At 45.2% G+C, this 26,618-nt stretch overlaps 1 protein-coding gene across 3 annotated transcripts in view; it reads left to right on the top strand.

The window, feature by feature from the left end:
* Positions 1-10,587: 10,587 nt before the first annotated feature.
* Positions 10,588-26,618, top strand: part of SOCS5 (suppressor of cytokine signaling 5) — a 48,391-nt gene continuing 32,360 nt past the window's right edge. For 2 of the 3 annotated variants that reach the window (XM_034764414.1, XM_034764416.1), the window contains exon 1: positions 10,588-10,760. The gene's annotated coding sequence lies outside the window, so the exon portion shown is untranslated. Of the gene's footprint in view, positions 10,761-15,830; positions 15,950-26,618 lie in introns of all 3 variants that reach the window. The other variant, XM_034764415.1, reaches the window with a different exon arrangement.

Below are 26,618 nucleotides of genomic sequence, written 5' to 3'. Positions count from 1 at the left end.
GCAGGGGACTGGACTTGATGACCTTTCAAGGTCCCTTCCAGTTCTATGAGATAGGTATAGCTCCATATATTATATTAGAAGGAAGGGTTATTCTTTCCTCTTCCTATTTCCAAGAACTACATATTCAATCCATTCTTTAACAACTACAATAATAGATGTTGTAATTGACTGTGGTGTTGCCATGACTACTGTGGTACACCAATCCCTCTAATGCCTGGTAGTGTGTTGCCCATACCATGACCTCTGAGACAAGCAATGTAGACACTCCAGGCACTAGGCTAGGCTCTAGTCCTTGGTGGGCTCCCATTAACATTCACAGGTTTCAGATAAGTAACCTGGAATTATTTTACTAGGCCTGGAAAAAGTGAAGGAATCAAGTTCTCTTGGCATACAGATTTCAGCAGATCAAACCAGTTCTTGGCATAGCTTCTACAGTTGTAAAGTACAGGTAGAGAGAGAGAAAGTCTCATTGTAACCCACATGCTGTCCTCCTGCCAGCAGCCCATTGCCTGGGGTGGCTACTGCTGGCTTCCTGCCAACAACCATTAGCAGCCTTCCAGTCCCACCCCAAAGTTGCCTGCTGCTCAGCCTTCACTCCACAGCCAGCTCCCAATCCGATGTTGCCTCTGACCTTATGCTTTGACTCACATAGCCTACAGCTTTCTCCCTAGCATGGTCCCCTCTGTCTTCAGGATATTACTACCGTTCCCTATTTACTTGGGATTATGGAGCCCTCTACTGGCTGGATAGTAGTGTTTTCCACTGGTTATATTCTTTTGCTCCAGTTCACAAGGAGGTATCGAGTAATGAGCCAGTAGGTTGAATATAGAGATCGCAACAACAAAAGCCAGTTCTGTTGCTCTGTTACTCCAATGCATCTCCCATTGACTTCAGTGGGAGATGCACCTTTGTGGCTGAGAACAAAATCTGGCCCTATATTCCCCAAGGAATTTGTAAACATACTTAGGTAGTAAGAGCAGTAAAACAAGGACACTTACTGAGATGTGACAAGGTCAAATATTTTTATATTTTTCCTATTGCAGGAATTAGGAAAATCAATGGTAACATTCAGTACACTGGGAAATAAACTTACAGTAATAACAGAAGAGTTGATATTCATGGGCAATACAAATTAGAAGTATGCATGGCCTTAGTTTAGGGTGGATAGCCCATAAGTACAGTGATTTATTATTGTAGTGACTACTCAACTCTACTGAAGGGATTTACAGAGCATCTTGCAAGCCACAGGTTAAGGGGCATGGCCAGGGGCAGGAGGGTATATCAGTGTTTTGGAGGTAGGCCTATTGTGATGGAGTGTGACTCACCACCACCAGGAGGCACCACAGTGGTGTCTTGCCCACTGTCACCTCTGTTCCTGGACCCACATCACTCCCAGGACTGTGGCATCCTCTTCGGTGACACTGCCCTCCAGCTGTCCCGCACTAGGTTCCCTCCTTCGGGGGGGGGGACCTGCAATCCACTGTCCAGCCACTCCTTTCAGTGGTTCCAGCACCCTCTTGGCCCTTGCATCAGGGCCACAGATGCCTGCAGCCCACCAGGAGCTGTCTTTAGCCCTCTGGATCTCTGCCTGCAGCACTGCTTGGTCCAGGGTGCTTGCTACCCTCTGCCTGCAAAGCAGCCACTGTTCTTCCCTTCTCAAGCTCCAGAGACTGACTCACCCTGCTCTGCAGCTCTTCTTATATGGCCTGCCTGGCCCTGATTGGTTGCTCCTATAAGCTCTTCTGTGATTTGCTGCCTCCTGCACAGCCTCCCTAGAGCTGCTTTCAACCCCTTTTCTGCCAATGTGAGGCAGATGCCCCATCACAGCCATACTGTTGGGTCCAAAATTTGGACCCAAGACACTTCAATATTGGTCTGCCTATAATTATAAATTGATTTGTTAATTTAGTCTGTCCAACTGGGGAGAAAGGTAGTGACCTGCCCTAAGGGAATTGCCAGGAAGTTTGTCTGACCCACAGAAGACTCCCCAGAGCAGGCTAATCCTGCTAACCCTTGGAAGGGCATGGATACAGCCCTCCACTCAGAGGATTGTCATACAAGCCGTAGTTCTTTGAAAACAAAGTCTTATTTATTGAGATAAAATTAGGTGATTACAGTATTCAGTAAAGCAAGACAGAAAACAGTACAGTAAATAATAGGCAATAAGGCAGTTACATTACATTTAAAGATTATACATTCAATTTACCCAGAAGACTATGAGACAAATACAATGTTGTGAGTTGGTACACATTGACCTTTATACACATGCATAGGGCCCCTAGTACAATATACTCATACATGTGTATAAAACAGCATTACAACAAAACATTAAAATTACCATTTCATGAGTGGTGATCAGACAGTCACAAAATAGGGCAGGATAGATCACACTCAGAAGCAGGCACTCAGGTTTATTTACAGGCATACTCAGTCATTTCTCATAAAAATTAAACTTATACTCTTTCAATAATCCCTCTGAATCATCTAGGGTCCTTCTGCTTTGTCAAGTATGCTGCTGCTCTTTCGTCTTCTCCTTGGTCTGGTCTTGTCCATCCACACACATGCGCATCAGGACAGACTTATATCCAGTTTCTGGCCTCCTCTGATTGGTTGACCTTTCAAGCTGAGAACTCCCTGCATGGGTGGCAACCCATTCAGCCAATCAGCTCTACCCTTACATCATAGCTACTCCTCTTACTGCCCCTCCCTGCAGGTGTTTTGAGTCATTCTCCTGAACTTTGTTCAACCCCTGTTTCTGACTTGCTATTGGTCAATTTAGTCTGTGTCCTCCATCTTGGGAATTCTTAATAGAAAATAATAGCGGTGGCCATGCTGGATTTTTAACTACAAACTATCATTAATCATAACTTATCTAAGGCTCTAAATTTAAACCTAACTACAGTTTTATGCAAATTTTATGCATGACACTGTCACCATCTTTGTTAAGCTGATTGAGGAAAGTGAATTTTTCAGCAATTTAAACCCCTCCGAGGGTTTTCCTTGCAGATGCATTCATATGCTTCTGTCCTGGGTGCTGCCAGTTGTCACATAGGACTAGAGCAATTAAGAAAAACCTCTTGTATCAATTCTGCCCAGCTATGCTGATCAGCTCTAGATGGTGGAGCTGCTCAGAGGCTGCCCAGGCAGGAAGTTAGATTAAGTTATGTGGGGAGTTGTACTGGCCCCTAACTAGCCCAGAATACTGGGAACACAAAGGTGGTTTAAAGCTGTGCAGCACACAATCACATTCTATGGATCAAAACTTACTTTCCATACTCTTTCTATTGGTGCTATTAAGATTTGGTTTCCCTTCATTTGTATTGACCAGAGCAGATCAAACAGAAAATAATGTTTTTGATTTTCTTTGATAGCAGCAAAGTCAGGAAAGAATTTCCTACCTTTCCAAGTGGCATTTGGCTACAGGTAAAGAATGTTAAAGCTTCTGGGAGTATCACCTAAAGCCAGCTACAATCTGACTGCCTATCTTGGCATTAGCATGGCCAGTGGTTTGTTGCAGATGTCTGACTTTGGAAGTTCATTGTTTTAGGATCAACCTGGATGCAGTGATCAAAATGGAGGTTGGGTCTGTTGCCCTCTCATTTATCAAGAAATTACAGTATTTGAAATAAGTATGATGGACAAGGGATACAACAATGCCACACTAACTTCTGACTATAGTAGAAATACCCTAAACCACTGCAATGCTACTTTCCCCTAACTATTTAAAGGATAGCATAAAGCTATCTGGCATTAGTCTGTTAGGCTCTCAGACACTACTTTTATTTCAATCATTTAAAAAGAGAACAGGGTGTACTTTAGCCTGAATGTACTGTATACATTATTGGGCACAATAGTATGGAAATGATTAATTGCACATGTTCTTAGCCAACTTTGTTGTCTTGAAAGAGAGAGAAGGGAGGTGGTTTGCACTGATTCTTCAGAAACTTTCATTAATCAACAATGGAATAAACAAAAGAAATTGTTCCACTGCCTTTCTATGTAGTCATGATGATGCTTGCAAAGGTGTATGTGTGGGGTCGGAATAAAATTATTATTCCATTTTGAAATGGTTAGCTGCCAAATATTGAGTTATAAAACCTAAGTTAACGTCATTACCTACTCGATGGTCCATATATGATTAACTTTTTAGAAAGGAATTGATCTGGATACATTTTGTGTATGCCCTGTCTTGGATGATTTCCTTCCTTGCCTAAATTGCTAAAAACTTTTTCAGTAATGGTGCCAAATTCCATATCCTTCACCAAAACTCCCTGGTGACTTAATGGCTTTCATTTCTATTAAATTTAGAGGGAGAGAAGAATTACTTTGTAAAACTTTAATACAATATTCATTATCCCTTTGTGACTTGGAGACTGCAGATAATTTTTGGTTATTTTTTCTCTGTAAAGTTAACATAAATTGCAAGCTATTGGTTAATTATCTTTTAAATGGACTCTTCTGTCAACTTAGCTACCGCCTCTTGGAAAGGTGGATTTATACGGTGATGGAAAACTCCCTTCCATCATTCTAGGAAGCATCTACACTGTGGTGCTACAGCCGCATAGCTACAGTGCTGTAGCTGTGCCACTGTCATGCTCGTAGTGTAGACAAGCCCTTATGGAAATCCCAATTGATTAGCCAGCCCCTTTTACCATGCCCCAGACGTGCTTTCTTATAGCACGTCGTCCCTAGAGCACTGAGGGGATTTGGGTGCAATTAAGAAACTATTTCTACAAAATCCCCGAAGTGTCTAGGCATGTCCTGAGCTGGGCCCCCTTTGTGCCTATGCAAGCTTGATTATAACTCTTGCATATGTGACTTTTGCAAGGCCATAGTGGGACTCAGGGGTTCGTGACTCCCAGCCCTATGCTCGGACAACACCAATCACCAAGCAATTCACTTGTTATGAAATCATATCAGAAATAAGATAAACCTGTTTTTTGCCAGAAGAGGCTTTTTTTTTTTTTTTAAAGAACACTTTTAAGTTTCAAAAGCAGTAGTGGGACTTACTCTCAGATACAATTCCACCCATCCCTCTTCTAAAGCTTTAAAAAGCTCTGGTTTCATTTTACGTTTTCTCACTGACCACTTCTTAAGGAGTTTTGAATAAAGAATTGTTCAAATGTATTTACAAAATAGAAAGACTATAGAACGAGAACTCAGGGTCTACACAAGCAGCTCCACTGAGTGTCACAAGTGGGATAATACATTGCAGAAGGGTTTAGAAAAGCTACATGTGAAATAGAGATTGTTAGTTAATATTGGTGATAGTTGCTGGCTGTGCATTAGTACATCAGAACATCCAGAAAGGTAGGCCTCATATAAAAAACCCAGTTCTATCATCATTGCAGGCAGCTGGAGTTTTGTCAATCTATGTACAGTATGTGCAGAGTTACATTGAAAATAACATTTTATTTCTTTTTTTTCTCAGTGGCAGAAATGTGAAGTAATCTGAGGGTATATGTACACTGTGGCTGTGGGTGATTTACAGCGCATGACCGCTGGCTTTAATCTAGCTAGCTTGCTGAAAATAGCAGTGAGGGTGGTAGCACAGGCTTCAGAACAGCCTGCACAAACCTATGTGACCCTTGTGGGTACTTCCTTGCTTGTCCAGCCCATGCTGAAGCCCTCACTACCATGTCCTCACTGCTATTTTTACCAAGCTAGCTAGAGTACAGCTAGCAGAGGTACGTCTACACGAGATTCCATTCGCACCCCCAGCTTCAGTGCTGCTGTGCCTTTAGAAATTCAGACCATAGTGCTCAACAATTCATAACAACTTTAACGTATTGCTTAAATTAAATTATCATGAATAACTGCTGTAGCGCAGAACAATTTTAGAGCTTACAAAATCTGACAGTGTCCCTTCTAATCAAGTATCAGAGGGGTAGACGTGTTAGTCTGAATCTGTAAAAAGCAACAGAGGGTCCTGTGGCACCTTTAAGACTAACAGAAGTATTGGGAGCATAAGCTTTCGTGGGTAAGAACCTCACTTCTTCAGATGCAAGAATCAACATACCCATTGACATACACAAATACATATTAAAAATGACAACTTAATTCTATCTATGGCCTCCATTACTGTAGTATCTGAGCACCTGACAATCTTTGTATTCATCCTCACAACCCTCCTGTTAGGAAGGGAAGTACCATCCCTATTTTACCCCTTTGATCAGCGCTTCAGTCGCTTGGTGTGGTGTCTGCAGTTGTAGGTGGAAGAGAGAGGAAGAGCATGGCAAATGTCTCTCCCTTTTAACATCTTCTTTCTTCCCTCTTGGCTTTGCCCCCTCACCCTTCAGAGTCAGGTGAGTATTACCTCATCACAGTGTTAAACCGACCAAAGGAAGGGGGGTGACTCACTCAAGAGTCCAACAGATCCTTTGTTGTTGCCTAGGCCAATGTCCTTTGTTCCTGTGAGGCTGGGCTGGGTTTGTCCCATACATGCCCTGATGAGGTGTGAACTGCCCCTCTGCTCTTGAAGAATTTTTGCCTGGGCTTGCTTTAAGCCAGGAAGACACATTCTCAGCCTCATAACTATATACATGGAATTACAACCTATAACATCACTATAATATTACTCTAATAACAATGCTCAGGGCATTGATGAGCCTTCTGAAGACACCCGACATGATAAACTTTGCATTAGATACAGGGGAGAAGGGGGGGCGGAGCATTCAGGGGAGGAGGGGGAAGTGAGCTGGGGCTGGGGACGGGGTGGACAGCTGTCCAAGCTTTTGTTAAATTTAAAAGCCCTTTTAGAACCGGTTGTCCCGGAACAACCGGTTCTAAAAGGGCTTCTAAATTTAACAACCGGTTCCTGCGAACCGGTGGGAACCAGCTCCAGCTCACCACTGGGCGTGGATATGTAACAGCCGGCATAGCTCCGCCATCAACCTAGAAGTTACATTAGTTCCTTGGTCTGTCAGCATCTCCCGTGGCAGACCGACACGAGCAAAGTTCTGCAGAAGCTTGTTGACAATGACTGGGGCTGTGGCGGTTCATAAAGGTACTGCCTCTGGATACCACGTGGCATAGTCGACTATGAGGAGGATGTCCTTGTGGCCCAAGCTGCTCTTTTCCAAGGGCCCCACCAAGTCCAGGCCAATCCGCTCGAAGGGCGTCCCAATCACCGGCAGGAACACAAGGGGGGCTTTCAGTACCCCATTCGGGCTGGCCTTCTGACACTCGGGGCAAGAGGTGCAGTAATCCAGCACCTCTTGATGGATGCCCGGCCAGAAGAACCTCTGGGCCATCCATTGCAGCATTTTCTCCCTTCCCAGATGCCTGGTCCAAGGCACTGAGTGAGCCAAGTGGAGTAAGTTCCGCCGGAACCACCACAGGACCAACAGTTGGTGCAGGTCTTCTTTTGTTTGTGATTCCTGGACCACCCGATAGAGTACGTCGTTATGGATCTCAAAATGGGGGCCTTGCTGTCGGTGTCAGGGCAGGTCTTCCTCCCACAGGGAGCCTGTCACCTGCTCCCAACCGCGGTTGAGGGTGGTGTCCCCCTTTTATTCTTCTAGGAAATCAGCATCTACATCCAGCCATCCCTGGCCCTCCCTTGTCGGTGCCTTGGCAGGGGCTCGGCCTCCTTCGGCTATCTCAGGATTCTCCGAGGCCCCTCCAGGGGGCCATCTGGCGCTGTCTGGCCTAGTAATCTACGCCTCTTGGACCACACCCCCCTTTTCCTTGCAGGCTGGTTACCCCACTCCTGCAGGAGCTCAGCGAAGCCCGGCCAATCACATCCTAGAATCACTGGGTAAGCTAACTTCGGGGCCACCCCTATTCGGCACCACCAGCCTTGCTGAGCAGCCTCAAGCTGCACCCAAATGGTGGGGTAGGGTTTCATGTCCCCATTAATACACTGCAGGCGTATGGGAGCCACGGAGAGACCAGTGGGTTCTACCAGCCCAGCCCAGATCGTTGTCTGGCTACATCCTGAGTCCACTTTCACCGGTACAACTTTCTTATCCGGCTCCCACTTCTGGGCGCGTTGACCGGCGGCCCAAACCTGTCCATAATTACAATCCAGGTATGGGCAATCCCTCTGGAAATGCTCTATCTGTCCGCACTTGTAACACTGGTCTCGCTTTCCTTCTCCGCGTGGGGTGTTTTGGGGTGCTCTGCCTTCCCAATGAGTCATCTTGGCCCTGCATGAGGTTCGCCCCTGTTGGGTCCCTTACACTGAGGGCTGGTGGGGTCCCTGATGGCAGGGTATACAAACAGGGGCTCCCCCCTCTATCTTGCACGCCCCCCATGCTGGGGTTGGGTTCCGTTCACCCGAGTTCCCCAATTTGGAGCCGATCTTCTCCCCTCCCTCCGCTGCCATGTAATCCTCAATTAGGGAGGTCACATTGGCAAGGGTCCTCGGGTGGTGCCGCTGCACCCACTCCTTCCCGCTAGTAGGTAGGGACTGGAGGGACTCCTCTAGGGCAACAGTCTCAGCTACTTGAACACTTGTCCGGCATTCTGGTTCTAGCCACCTCCAACAGAGGTCGCAGATTTGCTGCACCACGGCTCGTGGCCTGGCCCCCGGCGGGTACCGCTTTTGGCAGAGCCATTGGTGATAAGTCTCAGGGTTGATGCCCGTTTGGTCCAAGATGGCTGCTTTGCCTTTAAAGTACTCCAGTGCCTCCTGTGGATCCAGGTTGCGATATGCAGATTGAGGGGGCCAGTTAAGTAATGGGGTAAGATAGTGACCCAATGTGCTGTGGGCCATTGGATGGCGGTTGCAACCCACTCAAAAGTCATGAGAAAGGCCTCGGGGCCATCCCCGGGCCCCATCTTTGTTCGTTTGTTTGTTTGGTCCTCCGAGGCCATCCCCGGCCGCGCCTTGGGGAGGACTTGGTGCGTGTCTTAGCAAAGTTGCCATCTGTTGAAATAGTCGCTCCTGGTTTGCTTGATGTCGGGCAGTCAGTTTCCGAATCAGCAGCTGCTGCTGTTCTTGCTGCTGCGCCACCTGTAGTTCCTGTTGCGTTGCAAGCTGCTGGAGCAACTGTGCCTGCTGCTGTTGGTTGTCCAGCAGCCATTTCAGGAGCTTCTGTAGCTCCATCTTGGGTGTGTGGGTACTTCTTTCAGGCCCTGATCGTTGCCTGCATTCTCCACCAGTTGTGGCGGCCTGGCACCTTACCGCCCCCTTGGGGCGGGGGGGAGGGGATGGGATGTCGGGACCTTGCCACTCCCAAGTTCGCAGGCTCATCTCTCTGTAGGTGGTGCGACGCGGCCTGATGGCCTCCCTCCGTGCAATCATCCCTTGGTCAGGGTAGTGGGCCCTAGCGGCTGGAGTCCATATAATTCGCTCCCAGTGTCGGAGCCGTGCGGCCCAGTGGCCAGAGTCCATATAAACCCCCCTCGAAGGCAGGGTAGTGTGGTCTCGTGGCCAGAGTCCATGTGGCTCACCTCAAGCGTCAGGGCAGTGTGGTCCAATGGCCAGAGTCCATATAAATCACCCCCAGAGTTGGAGTAGTGTGGCCCAATGGCCAGAGTCCATATAATCCCCCTCAGAAGTGGGGTAGTGTGGCCTAGCAGCCGGAGTTCATATAATCACCCCTCACTGGTGGGGTAGCGCAACCTAGTGGCCAGAGTCTGTATGATTCCTGTTCTGAGCCACCCCCCCGACCTGGTGTTGGCCGAACATCTGGTCACCTACCAGAGCCCCCTCCTGCACCCTGAACTCCTCATCCCTGGCCCCCTCCTAGAGCCTGGAGCCCCCTCCCACACCCTGAACCCCTAATTTCTGGACCCACTCTGAAGTCCACACCCCTAGCCAGAGCCCACACCCCTTCCTGTACCCCAACCCCCTATCCCATCCCGGAGTTCCCTCCCACATTCCCACCCCCTTGGCTCCATCCCCCAGCCCGGAGCCCCCTCCTGCACCCAAATCCCTCATCCCCGACCCCACCCTAGAGCCCGCATTCCCTCCCATACCCCAACCCCCTGCCCCATGAAAATGAGCGAGTGAGGGTGGGGGAGAGCGAGTGAAAGAGGGAGGGGGATGGAATGAGTGGGGGGAGCAGCTCAGAGAAGAGGCGGAGCCTCAAGGCAGGGGGTGGAGCAAGGATGTTTGGTTTTCTGCAATCAGAACGTTGACAACCCTGTCAGGGCACTTGTACCAGATGCAATCGTTATTTTAATCTCCTGGCTGTGCTGGGCACTGCCAGCAGTTTCCCAAGGGATAAGATAGGTGATGCAGACCAGCCAGGCCTTTCCTGCCAGCTGGAGGCCGGGGAAGGGCCTTGATGCCCTTTACTAAAGATTACTTCCTACCAGGCCCAGAACCAGGCCATAGAACATTCCAGCTAACGGTTTCCTCATTTAATTTTACCCCCACGTGATCAATCCCTTTGGCTGGGCTTATTGCCCGAATCCAAAATGGCCGCTGACGAGCCCATTCCAGGACTGGGCAATCTGCCCGAATTCAAGATGGCAGTAAACGGAGGCTCTCTAGAGCGGTTCTAGCGGGGCCAGTACGAACGCAGCGCTCCTATAGGTTGGATGTGGCCTCAACTCTATTCCTGTACTATTCCTATTGGTCCGATGAAGGTACAGGGCCCCTGTGATTGGCTGCGGCGCTGTCACTCACCCATCCTTCTCCGCCCCTGGGCCCAGGGAGCTATTTTCCATTCGGTGGGGGTGCTGGCTGGGGCTGCGCCGTCCCTGCGAGGCAGCGGGAACCGGGTGGGCCCGGGAGCAGATGATGCTGGGGCCCCGGGAGGAGTCGGGACGGGGCTGAGATGCGTCGGCCCCGCCGCAGTTGAACGGTAGGAGTCTCCCGGCCGGGACTTGGGCTCCCCCGCGCTGAGGAGCGGGGCACTGGGGGCCTGCTCCGCTCCCGGCCGCAGAGAGGCAGCCCCTACCTCCACCTCCACCCCCACCCCCGGGCTCCTGGCCCGGCGGCCGCAGGCTCGCTCTCCTCGGCCTGTCGGAGGCCCGGGAGGCGGGGAGCAGCCGCGGCGGCCGTCTCCATTCCGCCGCGGGCAGTGAAAGCTCAGGGGAGCGGGGTGGGGGAAGGATGGGGGGCAGAGGGGCTGCAGGGGAGCGAGAGGAGGGAGAGCGCGGGGTCAAGCTCCACTTCCAGGTGCAGTGCCCAGCCCCGTCCGTGCGCGGAGGGGTTACTGCAGGGCGAGCAGATCCGTGGGGTGCCCTTAGAGCCCGGCGCTGATGGGAAGGGTACCTGGCTTGCAGCGTCTGCTGGAGGAAGAGGGGCCTGCTGGAAAAATTTCTAGTTTAGAGAGTGGCCACTTTTGCAGAGGTGGGGAAACTCGGAATTGACACTTCCACCGAAAACTCAGATCTGATCTTCTCTTGTCGTTAACTTTCAGATTAACCCACGAACTCACTCAGACAAGAATGACCTAAGTCAAATTTTAAATGTCTGGGCGGAAAGGGAAAATTGGCTTGCTAATACCATATTGTTAGATTTAGCATAATTCAGAAGCTAACTGATAGACATATATATAAAATTTCTAAATACTATGTGTAATATATACACATATATTAGCTTTGCAAAATTGTGTGTCTCAGATGTTTGTTACAATCTACTTGCACAAATGGTTATAATATGGGGGTGGGGAGGGGAAGGAAAGATGGTTTATTTGCCCCAGGCACGTGGATGAGAGAAATTTTGAAAGGCTGATTTATGTGTGAATTATTGTGAATACTTTCTTGGAACTAAAGAGGTAATAAATAGCTCTATTTCTGCTGTCACACGGTTTGTAATTTAATACTTGCACTGAACCACAATAGCTTGCTCCTGTGGTGTACACTTGTATCTGTGATGTCCATGTTTATTTCAGGGTTTTGTGTTTCATCTGATCATTTATATATATTCATACCATGTAACAGTCAAGGTGTGGGCAGTTTCATCCCATCATTCACTTAGCTGCAGACGGCTGCTCTTTTCATCTGCTCATTGAATTTTTTTAATATGCTATGTAGCCTTTGAAGGAAATTGTAAACCTACAGATTAAATAATTGTTTTAATGGTAGATGATTTGAATGGAAAGTAACTTATTTAATAGTAATCTTGTATTTATGTAACTTCATTTTAAATATAAATAAATAAAACCCTGAAAAATTGCACAGATGGCTTGGTCTCGTTTTAAGTTGATCCATGGAAGCCAGAAGCATGGTGAGCTAGGGATGTGCTCTGAATAGTGAAAAGAGAAGTGAAAATCCTGCAAGCTTTTTCATGACTTTTGAATATAATACATAAGGCTAAGAACAAAGTGCTATTTTCTACTTTGAGTACTGCAAAGCCATAAAATGTATGTAAATATTCTCTACTGTTCTTGAATTGATATTTAATCATAGTTAAAGACAGCCTTCGTTCATTTCTTCTTTAAAGTTGGCATTTTTAATTTAAACTCTCTACAAAACAAGTTAACTACATTTCAAGGCACTTCTGTGTATTTCTGACATTCATCCTATAAGACCCACAGTTACATATAGTACTGTATTTCACTAGATTGTTAGCATTTGAAATGTACCCATGTACAATTCCTCCTCCTCCCCCCGCACTAATCAGATACATCTTAAGGTTGGAATTCTCTTCTGTTTATATATAGAGAAACCTTTTCTGATTGTCTTCTGCTGTTAGGAAAGGAGTGATTCAGATGTCAGTATTTCATTGCTTATTTAAATGCTCAAAAATATACTTGGGACCCAAACCTGGTATGAAATCTGCCTGGGCACAGGAATACACTAGCATGAAACACATTACAGGATGAGGTTAAACCATCTCCTAAAAAAAACCTCAGAACTTGTGTGTGTGGTTTTTTTTTCTTAACATCAATAGGTTTCATAATCAATACTATGGTTCTCACTTTCCTTTCATGTAAAATTAGTTACAGTCAAGCATAAGGACCTTGCATCAAGATATAGTACTTGATCAAGCAAAAAGTGCCTTCGGGCCTCCTTTTCTTTGTCCCTGCAATCTGTTTTCACACAACATTGCCCTAGTAACTTACAGCCATCAAAATTTCAGAGTTGAACAACTTCTTGTTAGGAAGATACTCCTGGGGGCATTCTGTGCCAAAAAATTAAAAATTCTGCAAATTGTATTGGTTCAAATAACACTATATAATCATACCAAAATAATTGAAACTGGTAATTTATTTCAAAATACCAGTCAGCAAGTATGTTTGTAACAATACAGACACACACAAAAATCCCACCATGAGTAGAGAGTTAAAGAAACCCCTATGACAACCTAGTTCCTGTTTCTCTGCCTCCTCCCACACAGAGCTCAGTGGGGGGAGATACTCTCACCTCTTTCCCCCAGAGGCCAGCTGTGCAGCCTGCCCAGCCCTGACCACTCCCAGCCCAGACACTCTCACTCCCTATAAGGTGACCAGATAGCAACTGTGGGAAAAAATGGGACGGGGTAGGGGGTAATAGGCACCTATGTAAGAGAAAGTTCCAAAAAATGGGACTGTCCCTTTTGAAAACAGGACATCTGGTCACCTTACCTATAGGCCAGCTACGGGCTCCCCTCCCCAGCCCAGACATTCACAACCTTTCTTCTCTTCCCCCAGCCCAGGGATCCAGAGGGAGAAACAGCCTCATGCTGGATCCCGGGTTTGCACAGTGTTTCCTGTGCGTAGCTGCCTCCTTCCTTCAGGGCATGCTGGGAAGTGCAGCTGCTGGGAACCCTTCAGTTCCCTCTACCCCCCCCCCCCCCCCCAATCACCCTTGTCTTCTATTTGTGAGCTGGCCTCTGCTGGGTCCAGCGGCCCCTAGTGGTGGGCAGCAGCACTGCAGCCCATTTCGGGCAGGGGAGGAGGGGCGAGAAATTCTGCATGCACATTAATTTCTGCAAAATTCTGCATTGCACAGTGCTGCAGAATTCCCCCAGGAGTAGAAGGAAAAGTGAATGTCCTTTCATAAGTCAGCAGTTGGGAGGGGTGTCGGGGAATGTGTTGCCAAACAATAGCCATACAGTAGATCGTATCTACAAAATGCAATCAGTCTTCTTGGGAGTCTCTCCTCCTGGAGTTCGCTCCTGAATTTGACTTCTAGCATATTCTACAGAGCACCAAGATAACTATGTATGTCTTAAAGTTTCCTGGATTAAATTTGTTTGAAGGCCCACAGAAAGAGTACTTAAAGTGTGGTTCATCTGATCTCCTGTGACCATGAATTGTGCAGATGAAGGCTTTCCACTGAGAAATGTCCTATTCCCCTCATTTTGAGCCTGAACTCTTCCAGCTGTAGTATCCATGTTCAAGCCAGGTTTAAACTAAAAAGTTAAGTTGACCCAGATACATTACTCAGCTATGTGAAAAACTCACACCGCTGAGTAATGTACTTAAGCAGACCTAACCCTGGTGTAGACAGTGCTAGTGTCAGTGGAAGAATTCTTCTGTCAACCTAACTACTGCTTCCTGGGGAGGTAGATTTCACTGTAGAGAGCTGTTACACTGAAGTGCTACGTGGGGAAGCTGCAGTGCTGCAGCTTCTACCGTAATGGCTTACGGACAGATATTACTCCTGGAGGAATTCTGCACCAAAAAACTAAAAATTCTACACACACTATTTTAAAATTCTGCATCCTTTTTTGTGTGTGTGTGCATGTGTGTCACAGTAATGCAATGTAATCAAGCTGGGTTCAATTATTTTGGTAATTTATTTAAACTACAATACAACGGATGGAGAATTGGAGTGGGGAGCATTGGAGGAAATCACCAAACCCCTTCTGCCTGATAGAGTCAAACTTTGCTCCATTACTTTTATTTCTATTATTAGTCAACAAATATATGCAGCCATATGCTCAGTGTTACATCATAGGCAACTGAAGAGCAAGTGAGGGTTGGGGACTCAAACTCACAAACTTATACTGGCTACTGACCATCTCCAGGAAGGTCAGTAGCAAATAGTGCATGGAGCACATTTTGATAGGAATTTTTTTCAGTCTAAAAATTTAGACCTGTTCTAATCATTAAAGCACCATAAGCATTTCTAACACCACACTGTCGTTTACAATAAGGCTCCTTTACACCACTCTGTCAATGTAAAGGAGCCTTAACATTTTTACACCTCTTTTATACTTTTGGGGGAATTCACTAAGAACAATGGGAACAATCCACTAAGCAGGCAGGCTGCTACATTCTCCTCCACCTGAGGTAACAGAGCCTGCCCTGTGCCTACCTCTTCAGAAACACCCCCCACCCTCACCCCATGCCAAGCATGCCATAATAGCGAGCAAGAAGGACAGCGTCTCTTTCTTTCTCACACGCATGACTGCCCAGCTCCTGCCCCCTCCCCCAAGGCGATTTACATCTTTACCAGCTGCTCTGGGTGCCCAAAATGACCTGTCGGCACTGCTGGGAAGGGGGCATGTGACCGTTCTTGTGATTTCCCTTTGCTTTCCCATCAGAAGTCATTTTTCTGCGGGGAAACACACAAATGTGCAGGGGCCATGTATTCTGTGCACATGTAGTGACGCAGAATTCCCCCAGGAGTAAGATATAGCCTGAAAAAAGCTGTCACAATGGAGTGTAAAGAGACAGCCTCCAGGTTAACCAGGCCCTAGCCCATTCAGGAGTGTATAAATAAACATCAGGACATTGAAATGAACCCAGAATTTCAGTGGTAACTTATGTAGGTCTTGACGCAATGATGTAATGTGCTTTCTGATCTCATCATAGGCTAGAAGGTAGAGTGTTGCATGTCAATCTCTCTGTAGTTTCTGGATGCCTTCTGTGTCAGTCCAAAGCAGAGTGCAAAGAACAGATTCTGGGGTATAACAGACTCAGCTGCTGAAATTCTGTGACTTTTGGCAAATTATACCCACAATGTTCTATTCCTCTTTTTTTTTTTTTAAAATTCAGTTTTCCAGATGGATTTCCCTGAAAACTACCTAGTACTGCTGAGTTTTGTTGGACAAATGTATTGAAAACATGAGATATGACATCTGTGATCACAACATTTGGAGACATCAAGTTACTAGGTATTCTAAATTCTTGCTCATCGTGTGTGCCAAAGAGATGTTGATATTGAGAAACTTAATGGACACAATTTTACCATAAATAGAAGTATTTAAATCACTAAACGTTACAGTTCTGCTCAGAGGCCCCACTCCTACTGGGCACCGTTCAGACACCTAGAAGGTCTGGCTGCTGCCCCATAGAGTTTACAGTTTAGGAAACAAAGTGACATGAGCAACAACATTTAGGTTCTTTGAAATGAAAGGGTAATGGGAGTTGCAAACCATTGTTCCATATCAGAATATGGCTCAAAGTTTCAGCCATATATCTTTGACCAAAGTTTCTAAACAAATCTGTAAACTTATCCTCAGCTTGCTCCATTATGCTTGGGTATTGCAACGCATATACAGTAGCAATAGCATCTTTGGATGAAATGACTTAACTTTCTAGAAGTTGCTGTAATATCACTTCGTATTGTCAGTAATGCTGAGCAGAAGTCACTCCTGGAGGAATTCTGTGCCACTGCACAATGCAGAACTTTGCAGAAATTAATGTGCACATGAATTTCCTTTCCCCCACAGAAATGAGCTGCAGTGCTGCTGGCTGCCACTAGGGGCCACTGGACCCAGCAGAGCCCAGCTCACACGTAGAAGACATTGCTGTGGGGATGGGAGGAAGCTAGAGGATTCCTGGCAGCTGCAGTTCCCTACATGCCCAGAGAGAAGGAGACAGTGATGTGCAGGAAACTCCACACAAGCCCGAGACCCAGCATCAGACTGTTTCTCCCTCTGGATCCCTGGGCTCTGAGGGGTAGTGGGGCGGGTATCTGGGCAAGGGGGAGCCCGTGGCTGGGCTCTGGGGGGGGAGAGGAGGGGTGGGTGTCTGGGCTGGGGGGGCCACTGCTAGGCTCTGGGGGGTGGGAACATAAGAATGGCCATACTGGGTCACACCAAAAGTCCATCCAGCCCAGTATCCTGTCCATCGACAGTGGCCAATGCCAGGTGCCCCAGAGGAAGTGAACCTAACAAGTAATGATCAAGTGATCTCTCTCCTGCCATCCATCTCCACCCTCAGACAAACAGAGGCTAGGGACATTCCTTACCCATCCTGGCTAATAGCCATAAAACCTCCATGGATTTATCTAGTTCTCTTTTAAACCCTGTTATAGTCCTAGCCTTCACAACCTCCTCAGGCAAGGAGTTTCATAGGTTAGTGAAACTGTGTGAAGAAGAACTTCCTTTTATTTGTTTTAAACCTGCTGCCCATTAATTTCATTTGGTGGCCCCTAGTTCTTATATGGGAACAAGTAAATAACTTGGGGCAGGTGTCTGGGCTGAGGGGGCTACAGCTGGGCTCGTGGGGGGGGAGGGGCGAGTGTCTGGGCAAGTAGAGGCTGGGTTCTGGGGGAAAGGGGAGCAGTTATCTAGGCAAGTGGGGGTGCCCCTCAGCTGGGCTTGGGCGGGGTGCTGTTCTGTGGGCTCAGGGGGACCCCGCATCTGGGCTCTGGGCAGGAGGGGGTTCAGGTGTATTGCCTGAGGGGGGCCCCGTGTCTGGGTTATTGGGGGGAGGGGAGGAGGATTCTGGGTGTCTAGCCCCCAGGTTGGGCTCTGTGGGAGGCAAGGAGGCAGAGGAACAGGACCTGGGGTGTCATAGGGGTTTCTTTAACTCTCCTGGGGGAATTTTTGTGTGTGTCTATATTGTTACAGACATACTTGCTGACAGGTATTTTGAAATAAATTACCAAAATAATTGAAATTGGTGTGATCGAGTAGTGTTGTTTTGACAAATACTATTTGCAGAATTTTAAAATTTTGTGTGCAGAATTTTTAATTTTTTGGTGCAGAATGCTCCACAGGACTAAGAAGTTTAAAGTGAGTACAGTTTTCAAAAATGAACAGAAACCAGCTTAATTCTGTGAAGCACTTACTTTTAGTAGCCTCTGGATAATGAAGCTTTGATTAACTGAAATATGGAGTTTTGATTAACTGTCAGAAGTGACTAACACTTTAAGGGTCAGATTGTGCCACCTTACATTGAGCAAGACTAACACCACAAATAACACCATTGAAATGCAGTGTATTGAAATCAGTGAGACTTCTTGTGGTGGCAAGGCACTACTCAACATAAGGCTGGCACAAACAGGCCCTAATCAAGCATGTTTAAACATAAATACTAGGCATTTGGTTTTTGTTTTTCCTTAAATGTAGAAACTAGCCTTGAGTTCTTCCCCCTCTCTTCTCAGTAGAAGGTGTCTGTCTGTGTCTCTCTCTCTCTCTGAGACAGACAGACACTATTAACCTGCCTCGAAAACAAATTTAATTTAAAATTGGAAAAAAAACTTCGGGGATTGTGAAATCATAAACTTGAATGGGTAGTTGATGCTTCATTTGCGCAGCCCCCAATTTAAAGTATTGCCAACACTAAATGACATTAGGGTTAAGAGATAAATATACACACAAACAACACACTATTTTGGAATTTTTTTGTGGGCACTGTTGTATAAAATATTGATGTAAACAGGTTAGAAATTATCTGTTGCTTGTTTACACTTAAAATTGTGTTAGCATATTGTGTAAATAAATAACTTCTCAGTATTTTCTAACTGGTCTAAATGTTTTAAATCTATTTTTTGTTTTTAGAATTGCAGTAGTTTTTTAGCTTCTTGGCATATCTAGTAGTGTACAACTGCTTGCCATGGCTTCATACACCAGATGACATTGGATACGTGACTGTTCCAGTCCCTGGAGGGTTACCTAAGATTTCACTGTTACAGCCATTTAATGGCTACAAGCACAGCTAAGAAGAGCTGATCGGGGTAGGGAACAGAGGGTTAGGAAGAAACCATTCCCTATTTGCAAGTTCCTGCATAACTGTCCATTATGGATATTTTCACCTTCCTCTGAAACACTGCTACTTCTTGGTTTTGGAGACAGGATGTAGATGACCATTAATCTGGCGAGGTATAGTTGTTGCTATGTTCCTTTAACCCAGGGTAGTCAATAGGTGGACCATGGCCAGATTCAGACTGCCAGATGCTTTTGAACAGACTGCAAAATCTTTTATTTACTTATTATCATTATTGCGGTGTGAAAAATGTTTCTCCAGAGTCTGGACCTTGACTATATCTTGACCAAGAAATTTGGACCTTGACAAAAAATGACTACCCCTGCTTTAACCTGTGAATAGTCCAGTGTTACACTGTTCATTTTTCTGATCTCATACATTCTATCTGGATTTTATGTAAGGTTCATATTTTATATATCCCTAGTCAAAAGACTAGGAAAATGAGTATGAGGGTAGTTTACTGTGAATGGTGCAATCCTATTAAAAGGAAAAGCCATAAATCTTGCTACCTCTGTCCATCATGCCCTGGTACTTAGCTACTTAATTATCTGAAGTCTTTGAAGCTTTTGTCTGTGTCTTAGTTGATTTCATGTAGCTTTCACATAAGACAGAGGGCTTTTCTGCACTTAAAATGCTACAGTGGTGCAGTTGCTGTCTTCGCCATTGGCATAGGTAATTTTACCTCCCTGAGAGGCAGTAGCTAGGTTGACAGAAGAATTCTTCTATCAACCTTGTGCTGCCTACATGAGGACTTAGGTCAGCTTAACTATGTCACTTGGGTGTAGATTGTTTTACACCCCTGAGCAACGTAGCTGGCTCAACCTAATCTTCTAGTGTAGACCAGCCCATATGCAAATGTATTTAAGTTATCTGTTCTTCCCTTAATTATTAAACTGGTGATGTTTACTGTTTTTATATGATTTTCCAGGTAGCGGAGAGAAGTATCAAACCTAGAAGCTTTATTTTTTTTCCACTGGAAATCTTGGAGTCACATAAGTTCATATGTCTGATAAGTAATTTTGGAGAATGATCAAAATAACGCTTGACATACAGCTTGGTCATAAACTCCTAAAAACCTTGATTAATTGTACTAGGATTAATGACTTCACAAATTCCTACTTAATATCCAAATTGTCGTAGAGTGGTATGTTTAATACACGCTTCTGACACACACACACACACACACACACACACACACACACACACACACACACTTCCCTCCCGCCCCACCAGTGCTATGCTTAGTGTCTCTCTCCGCAAACGTCAGTCTCTAAAAGAAAGATGACTTTTTTTTATTACTTCAAATTACTATTGTAGTAGTGCCTAGAGACCTCAACTAGATCACGTGTCCTGTTGTTTGTTGTATAGTTTGAAGTACATCCTTTCTAAATATTTTAAGTGATATTGGCATGCACGGATTGTTCTCAAAGACTAATTACACTGCTTTACAGCCAAAATGCTTCTGAAATAAATGTAGTCAAACTTTACTAATTCTGGGTCACTGAGAACGAAAATGATGCTTAAAATTGTTGATTGGCTCTAGTTTTCAAGATATGCTATTGGGTAGTATATAGGACCCTTGACTTGGGAATGACAGAGGATAAGTGAGTTATAAAGGGAAGGGATCTCAATTTAAACCAGAAATGATTAAAATACATCTTTGACTGGATCGATGAATAAATCTATGACTGGGTTTGGACAGTACTTGCTTTTTAGGCAAAACAATGAATGATGCAATCTGAAGCTGGTATTGCGTCATACATGATATGAATTGCATCATGTTATTCCTAGAAGTCATGGATGATGCAATCATAATTAAGCTTACATCACTCTGCTGAACAAATTGCCCTATATCAGCTCTAGAAATCATACAGTGTCGTGCTCTTATTTGTCAGTGTTTGATTTTTGCAAAGGGACATGTTTCTGTTTAGCCAAAGTGAGCAGAGATGCCTCGTACTTGTGTGAACAGTGCAGATAACTTCTGCTATGTTTGTGGTGAAGTGACTTTTGCATCACAAAAGTGCAGTATAACCACTAAGGCTTTCTTAACCAATCACCTTTATTTTGGCTGCAAAATTGGAGATCAGGACAAGAGGTGGGCCCCACACATATGCTGCAACACTTGTGCAACAAATCTTCGCCAGTGGTTGAACAGGAAAAGGAAATATATGCCTTTTGCAGTGCCAATGATTTGGAGAGAGCCAACAGATCATAGCAGCAATTGTTAGTTCTGCATGGTGCCTCCAGTTGGGAAAGGTGTGTCAAAGAAGAAAAAGTGGACTGTGCATTATCCAAACATTCCATCAGCTATACGTCCAGTACCCCACGGAGAAGGACTGCCGGTTCCTGATGCACCAGAATCATTCTCACTTGAGTCAGACGAGGAAGAGGATGAAACTTCTGGTCCTGAACCATCAATGTCACAGGAGCCACATTTTCTCCCATCCTCCTCCTCTGAACCACACCTCATAACACCAGGTGAACTGAATGACCTTGTCAGGGATTTGGAACTACCCAAGAGTAAGGCAGAGCTGTTGGGCTCCAGACTACAGCAGTGGAATCTCCTGGCAGGTGATGTTCGGGTTTCCATGTTCCGTGACCGTCAAAAGGATCTTGTCCCATTCTTCTTCATGGAAGGTGATCTTGTAGCCTGCAACAACATCGATGGTGTGATGGCAGTCCTCAACATCGTTCACGATCCAGATTTGTGGAGACTGTTCATTGATTCATCGAAGATGAGTCTTAAAGCTGTTTTACTGCATAATGGCAATATTTTGCCATCAATTCCAGTTGGTCATGCAGTCCATATGAAGGAAACCTATGACCACATGAAACAACTTTTGAGGTGCATAAACTATGACCAACATCAGTGGCAGCTTTGTGGCGATTTGAAGGTTGTTGCTCTCTTTTTTGGTCTGCAGACTGGATACACAAAGTACTGCTGTTTTCTCTGCGAATGGGATAGTCGTGCAAGAGATTCCCACTACATCAAGGAAGATTAGCCACTCCGACAGTCATTGGAGCCTGGGAGGACAAGTGTTCAGCATCCACCCCTTGTTGAATCAAGGCAGATTTTGTTACCACCCTTACACATCAAGCTGGGTCTGATGAAGAACTTTGTCAAGGCCATTGACAAAACACAAGCAGCTTTCAAGTACCTCCATGGAAAATTTCCAAGGTTAAGTGAAGCTAAGATAAAGGAAGGTGTTGGCCCTCAGATTTGTGAACTTCTTCGAGATGATGTATTTGACCATGCACTACGTGGCAAGGAAAAGACGGCATGGAAAGCCTTCCAGTTAGTGGTAATAAATTTTCTCAGAAACAACAAGGCAGACAACTACAGCTTATTGGTGGAAAACCTCCTCAAGGCATACAAAAGCCTTGGTTGCAACATGTCACTAAAGATACATTTTTTGCACTCTCATCTAGATTTTTTTCCACTGAACTGCGGAGCAGTGAGCGACGAGCACGGCGAGCGATTTCACCAGGACATTGCAACAATGGAGAAACACTGTCAGGGCAAATGGAGCCCATCAATGCTTGCAGACTATTGCTGGACAGTGACAAGAGATGCTCAATTTAATGAATACAAGAGACAAGCCAAGAAGCACAGAGTAGACACTGAATAGGACTAAACTATGTACATAATAGTTTTTTGCCTTTTGTTTCATAATAAATTTTATTTATATAACCCTTTTGCTGATTTTTAAAGTGTTACATATGAAATATTATCATGTAAAGCAACCATAAACACACGAAAAATCTAGGTTTACAATTTATGATTAAAACTCTACTATCTACACAATATACATAGACATAAAATGTAAAAACTTAAATATCTTAGAAACAGTAGCCAATCAGTTGTTTTAATTGTCATATTTGAATTCAGCACATCAAAATACATAATAAATAGCACATTTTATCTCTGAAGCAGACGACTTCTCAAAAATTGTAGAGCAGTGTTATCAGTGGTTCCCTGTCAAACTGAGGCTGTGTCAAGTAGGATCCTAGAGGGATCTATCCTATGTCTGGTACCATTCCATGTTTTCATTAACTATTAGCATGATGGAGTGGACAGCATACTTAAAATAAATAAACTTGCAGGTGACACCAAGCTGGGAGGGATTGCAAGCATTTTGGAGGACAAGATTAGAATTCCAAGTGCTCTGGATAAATTGGAGAATTGGTCTGAAATCAATAAAATGAAATTCAGTAAAAATGTGTGCAAAGCTCTTTACTTAGGAGGGGAAAATCAAATTCACAAATACAAAAGGGGGAAATAATTGGGTAGGCGGAAAAGGATGGTGGTTGAGGTGGCTCACAAATTGAAGGAGTCAACAGTGTGATGCTGTTGCGCAAAAACAAAAAAAGTCATTCTGCGACTCTATGAGCATTGTATGCAAGATGTGGGAGGTAATTGTCCCTCTGTATTTGTCACTGAGGAGGCCTCAATTGGAGTAATACATCCAGATTTGGGCACCACACTTTGAGAAGGATGTGAACAAATTGGAGAACTCCAAAGAAGAGCAACAAAAGCCAGAGGTCTGGAAAACGTGGCCTTTGAGGAGAGGCTGAAATAATTTGGCATATTTAATTGAGAGGGCTCAGGTTGGACATATTTCTTCAAATATGTGAAAGTTGTTATAAAGAGGATGGTGATCAATTGTTCTTCATGTCCATTGAAGGTAAGATAAGAGTTTAATAGTCTCCATTTGCAGCAAGGGAGATCTAGGTTGTATATTAGAAAAAGTTTTCTAACTATAGTAATAATTAAGCAGTAGAACAGGTTAACCAGGGAGGCTTTGGAAACCTCCTTCTTGGAGGCTTTTAAGAATGGGTTATACAAATATCTATCAGAAATGGTGCTGATATACTTAATCCTGCCGCAGCACACTGTGATAGACTAGATGACTCTTGAGGTCCCTCCCTGCCCTACATTTCTATGATTTTGTTAACTGAGATGGATAACTCCCATTCGGTTTGAAGGTATGTTTCTGTGGTGGTTATAGATGGTGGGGGGGGGGGGGGGAAGCTTGCTTAGTACAGGAAACTGAAGTGTGACACGATGGTAGTATGTTTTGTGAACGTGTGTGTGTAATTTGGGTGGGGTTAAGTTATGGTGTTAGAAGTTGCTGGAAGTTTTTATTACTTTCTGCTGGCAGATCGCTGTAGTATGTTGACTGTAAGCTTTTCAAATAAAAACAAATGGATAAAGTTTTAAGGATATCTATTTTAATAGAAGCAGCATTTTGACTTGTGTACCTTATCTGAAAAGGCATAATGGTAACTTCTCTAACAGTACCATGTTGCACTATTAGCTTTCAGACTAACATGTCATTCTCCTGTTTATCTGAAAAATTAAAAATGTGAATAGTCAAAATGGCTACTTTTATGTAGAATTGCATTTTAAAGCATCCAACCTTCTGGTGAGATTTAAAGTATAAATAACTGAATACTGTCCTAAAGCTATCTAATTCTGTGGCTTCAGTTATTGGGGGGGTGCTTTAGCTTTTGAGCTACATCTTGTTAAAATATTACATTTGAAGTTTGGTAAATGCACACTATCCCTTCTGGAACTTACTCTTAACACTTGACAGCTGTATAACTTAATAGTGACAACTGCACATATCTTTCATCGGCTAGTGTAGGTGGTACCTGAGTGAAATGGAGAAAGAAATTCTGTACACTGTGTGTAAAGCTGGACACTAGTACATTTGTTACAATACTGAAATTTTAACATTTTTGGGTTTTAAAGCTTAGTGAATATGCTAATGAGTAACTCCCTTAACATGCAGTTTAGTTTCAGGAAATATGAAATGGCACACTAGCTTGATGGTTATAAGATTATGTAGAGTTTTGAAAACCTTGGTGAGAAAATGTATGTAGTGTCTTTAATAGCTGGCTAAAACTCTGTGTAGCTTTACATATTCCTGTTAATTTCGGGGTGGATAAAAATGGATAACTTTTTTTTTTTAAATCAGATTTTTATTTTGTTTTAAATTATAATTTCTTTTTAAAAATAAACCTGTTTAAAATGAAATCTGAATTTAATATAAAATATGTTAAGGCCTAAACTTATTGTAACCTCTTAAAACATTTAAGTAAACAATGTGCTGAATCCATAAGCCTCTATCAAACTCTAAGTTAGCATTAAATGTTGCTTTTCTGAATAAAGAAAGATTCCTCCCCAAGCCCACCTTGAGTCTAACTTTTGAGATCAAGTTTTATAAATATGGCACAATAGTTCAGCCTAAGTATCTTTGGGTATACGTACTCTAGAAATGCTGCGGCTTTCTTTCGTCGCTGTAATAAATCTACCTCTCCGAGAGGCAGTGACTAGATTGATGGACGAATTCTTCCATTGACCTAGCAGTGTCTACACTTGGGGTTAGGTTGGCTTAATTTACTCCTGGGGGAATTTTGCGCCACTGCACATGCAGATTTCTTTGCTTCAGAAAGTCGTTTTTCTGCAGGGAAGCAAAGGGAAGCCACAAGAGCAGTCATGCGCCCCTCCCCAGCAGTATGTTTCGGGTGCCCAGGGCAGCCAGCAGAGAGGTAGATCACTGTGGGGCAGGGGACTGGGGAAGACCCGGCTGGTGGCTCCAACCCTGTGCCGGGCTGGGCAGGGGAGGATAGGACGACTTCTTCCCCTGCACGGTATCTGGGGCCGGGTCAGACCCTCCCCCAGCTGTAGGAAGCTCTGCAAACTCCCTTCACCCCCCATGCTTCCTGCACCCATCGTTCCTCAGATCCTGTACAGGGATCACTGTACAGGCAGCTGTTTCCCCCATCCGGCCAACCCCCTTGCATCCAGACCCCCTCATACCCAGACCCTCCTGCTGAGCCTCCCCCCCAAACCAATACTGCCCCCCCAACGAGCCCCAGTCCCCCTGCAGCACCCCAATGAGCCACCCCTACCTGGATCCCCACCCCACTGAGCCCCAACCAGCTGCACCTGGATCCCTCACTCCACTGAGCCCCACACTTCCAGCATCTGGACCCCCCACTGATCTCGCCACACCCAGACCCCCCCCCAGTTGAGCCCCAGCCACCTTCACTGGGACCCCCTCTGCTGAGTCCCATTGCACCCAGAACCCCCCAACAAGCTCCTGTGCATCCAGATCCTCCCCCCACACACACACACTTCCCATTGAGCCACCCGCACCCAGATGGCCCCACACAGAACCCTCTCAACCCAGACCTGGATCCCCCCCATGCTACGCCCCTCCCCACTTGGATCCTGCCTTGCTGGTGTACCTGGCACAGAGGGGCAGGGCCCGGGCCCTGGTGTGTTTCTGGGGCAGGCCTGGTCCTTGCGTTGTGTCAGGGTTGGGTGCAGCCTCACAGCTGAGTCTGTGTCTTGGGCGGGAGCTGCACAGTGATCTCCCACCTTTGTGCAGCCAGTGGCCTGTGGTTCCCAGTGCCAGCCTGAAGCCTCCACATTTATTTGACAAATAAAATTTGCAGAATTTTAAAATGTGTGCAGAATTTTTATATTTTGTTGCAGATTGCCCTCAGGAATACTTAATTATGTTCCATGAAGTGTGTAATTTTTCACAGTCTGGAGCTATGTAGTTCAGCCAATCTAACTTTGTATAGTGTAGATCAGCTGTTAAGAGACTGTCTGATTTTCAAGAGACTTAGGCCTGGTCTACACTACAAAGTAAGGTTCATATAGGCTGCCTGGCATTGAGCTAGTTGTGCATGTGTCTAGGCTTATAATTTGTCCCCCACCAATGTAAGTCCCCTGATACAGTGATGCAGTAGCACCATCTTCCCGAATGGCATTGAACCATGCTTGATGTAGCGCAAGGGTTGACATGGTTACCTATGTTGACCCTAACAGTA

Source organism: Trachemys scripta, chromosome 3 (genome assembly GCF_013100865.1).
Source record: "Trachemys scripta elegans isolate TJP31775 chromosome 3, CAS_Tse_1.0, whole genome shotgun sequence".
Lineage (NCBI taxonomy): Eukaryota > Metazoa > Chordata > Testudines > Emydidae > Trachemys > Trachemys scripta.
The sequence above is the reverse complement of the archived record's forward strand: the minus strand, read 5'-3'. Positions and strand labels throughout refer to the sequence as shown.